Below are 3397 nucleotides of genomic sequence, written 5' to 3' on the forward strand. Positions count from 1 at the left end.
ATACGTTAGTTTTAAAAAGGCCAGTCGCAATACTTAAATGGTATATATCTTAACGATATTATTCTGGGTATCCAGCTATACCAGATGGACTAGCAGGATTTTCTGTACATTCAATCTTATTTAAGACAGTAAATCTTATAATAAAACAGTTTAAAAAAAAGAAAAAAAAACCTCAACTACAGTTGGATATTCTCATAGGAAGACGAGGTTAAAATAAGTAGCAGCGGTTCAAAAGCTTAAGCAGTGGCACCTAAATCTGGCTGCACATTAGAATCATCTGAAGCACTTTTTAAAAACCCTCACACCAACGGTTGGTCATCCTAGACCAATAAAATCATTTAAAATGTCCTCAGACGATGCCAACGTCTAGCCAGAACTGAGGACCAGCGGACTAAGCAGAGGGGACGTTTCTACAAAGATCTCTTAACAATAAGTCCTTTCAACCCAGCCAGATTTACTCCCCGCAAAGGGCTAAAGAAGGCTAGATGTTGTCCATACTTGCTTAGCTTCAATTAGCACTTGTGACTTGCCCAAAACCTAGATCATGTTTCCCCTAAATTTCATGTTATTCCCTATGTTTTTCAAACCCAGGGCTAAGGGGTTTGCCAGGATGAGATTTTAAGTGCTCACACAGGGGAAGTCCCTGGCAAACCAGCACAGCGGTCACTCTACACTGAAATGTAAAGCATCCTAAATAACCCTGACACTGCTCCCAGATACCAGTCTGTGCCAACCAGTGGAGAAAAGGCATTCTCCATTGCTACCACGGCAAATGCTGCCGTACTTGCCTTGGCTGGTCCCTATCTTTTCCAGGCACCACTCCCCTTCACCTGCTGGTGGACGCTTTGGCCAGCTGACAATGCAGATATTTTCAAACTTCAAGGTGAATACAAATCATCTGGAGGGCCTGTTATAAGAGAGATCACTGAGACCCACCAGAGTTGCTGATTCCATAGGGCTGGGACAGGGCCCTGAAACTTGAATATCTAACACATTATCAGGGGACGCTGGTAAAGCTGGTCAGGTTGTTACCTAATGCAGGTTTGTGTGTCTGAAGCACAGTGAGGCCAAACAAACCTAAAGGTTGGAGTCTGGAGCAGAGAAAGGTTTACTGCAAGGTCAAGCAAGGAGAGGGGTGGCCCATGTTCCAAAACCCCGGGAAATCTCCAAAGGGTTTCAGCAAAGCATTTTTAAAGGCCAGGTGAGTGAGGGGCGTTCCTAGGGAATCTGATCAGCTCGTGCACAATTCTCTGATTGGTTGATGTTGAGGCAATAGGGCAGGTAACATTATCCATCCTTAGGTGCTAGAAGGTCTGGGGGCTATGTGCTCATGATCATCAAGGAGTTAATTTCTTCCATTTGGTGGTGGTTTTTAGCATCTGAAAACTCAAGAAATATGCCTGAGATACTATTATCTGAGTACTTCAGAGAGGAACTACAGCAGAGGCTATGGGGGATGGGTCTGTCCTAGGAAGGCCCCAGAGGGTACTGCTTAGTTACAAGGTGACCATACTTTGAGAACCACTGTTCTAGTGGCTGGGAATGTTAAGAAAGCAACGTTAGAATCCCTTCCCAGGTCTAGATTCCAGTATCGCCAGCTATTTTGGTGGGGGGAAGGGTAAGTTTTGTCCTTGGGTGCACTTCTTGTTCATTTATATCAAAGCCTATTTGAGGCAGTGTGCTCGGCGGTCCTGCATATCTTGTCTTTTGCTTCCACAGTGTTTGGAATGAACAGACCCATGGATGCTCCTTGCTCCAGCCCCCGACCACCCTCCAACCTTTCTTCCAGTCACAACCTTTAGAATCAGCCTCTCAGCTACCCTCAGCCACTCAGCTATCCTCAGCCTCCAGGACAGGCCAACACCGTTTTTTGAGCTTAGCTCCTTATCACTGATCAACCACGAGCTCCCAGACTCGTCAGAATTATTCCACCGTGGTGGAGGCCACCGTCCACCGCCTGTTCAACATGCATCTGTCGACACTTACCTCTCTCTGAGCTTCTATTTAGACAGCAACAATGGGACTCTGGACGGTGTGGGCCACTTTTTTCGCCAATTGGCCGAGGAGAAGTGTGAGGGCGCCCAGGGACTCTTGAAAATGCAAAACCAGTGCTGTGGCCGCGCCCTCTTCCAGGATGCGCGGAGGCCTTCTCAAAATGAGTGGAGTAAAGCCCAGGACGCTGTGGAAGCCGCCGTTCTCAGGAAGAAGAACCTGAACCACGCACTATCGGATCTGCACGCCCTGGGTTCCGCCCGCGCAGACTCCCACCCCTACGACTTCCGGGAGAGCCGCTTCCTGGAGGAGCAGGTGAAACTCATCAAGATGGGCGACCACCTGACCAACCGCCGCAGGCTGGCTGGTCCGCAGGCTGGGCTGGGCGAGTATCTCTTTGAAAGGCTCACCCTCGAGCACGAACAGGAGTCTCTGAAGTCCAGCGGCCTCTGAGGAGCCCCTCTGGCGTCAGAGCTTTTCCTGAAGCCCCGCTCTGCAGCCACTGGGCAGCTTTGTAACCGCCCTTGACCCCTCTCCCAAGCCTTGGGCCAAATGGAAACAATAACGCTTTTTGCAGGGGGGAAAAAAAAAGCCTATTTGAAACACAAACAGAATAAAGAGGAAAAAATATATATAGATAGATAGATACACGTTCTTTTAACATACAAATTGCCCCACTTTATCTGTGTGAAATAAGTTTGTTCCCGTTTTGGGCTGGTTCTCAAGCTTTGCTGCTTGTTTGAATTACCTAAAGAGCTTTTAAGGAAAACATTGGTGTCTGGGTCCCAGCCCCAGAGAGTTTCATTTAGTAGATCTAGGGAGGAGCCTGGGCACAGGGAGGTCGCAGAGATCCCCAGGTGATTCTAATGTGCAGCAAATTTGTGAATCACCTCTTGGCTTCAATCCAGCTAGTGATCAGATATTAAATGTAAGACACATGGGCTAGTGCGTGAGCTCTGTTGCTAGTTGTATTCCATTTTCTTCCTCCTGGAAGATTCGTGCCAGGGAAAATGATTGATAGTTGTGTTACTTCTCCGAAATGGATTGAAATTTCCAATTAGCTTGAACAGGGGAGGGTGAAAGGGTGAATGCAATAATGTGTATCATTTACGTACTGCCCTATGTGTATGGCTAGAAGCTTTTGCAATTGAGCTCTGCTCCACTCTTCATGCTAATGGTAATGCTTGTCCTCCTAATGCAGCTGTAAACTTTATAAGCCCATAGGTAGACAGCATCACTAAATATTTACCCCTCCCCACTGGCCCACTCTCAAGCTTCACTCCCCTTCCCCAATACACAAATGTACATCAATGCGCTTGAGAGCAATATAAACATATTGACCTTCAATTCTTCTGCTTTGCAGCTTCCCTCTTATCAGGAGATGTCAGCATTTAGTGCAAGGACA

General features: G+C 47.1%; 1 pseudogene; it reads left to right on the forward strand.

Annotated features, from left to right (window-relative positions):
- Positions 1–1142: 1142 nt before the first annotated feature.
- On the forward strand, positions 1143–2445 carry LOC115863904 (ferritin light chain pseudogene; annotated as a pseudogene).
- The last annotated feature ends 952 nt before the right edge of the window (positions 2446–3397 follow it).

This window comes from Globicephala melas, chromosome 6 (assembly GCF_963455315.2).
Source record: "Globicephala melas chromosome 6, mGloMel1.2, whole genome shotgun sequence".
Taxonomy (NCBI): domain Eukaryota; kingdom Metazoa; phylum Chordata; class Mammalia; order Artiodactyla; family Delphinidae; genus Globicephala; species Globicephala melas.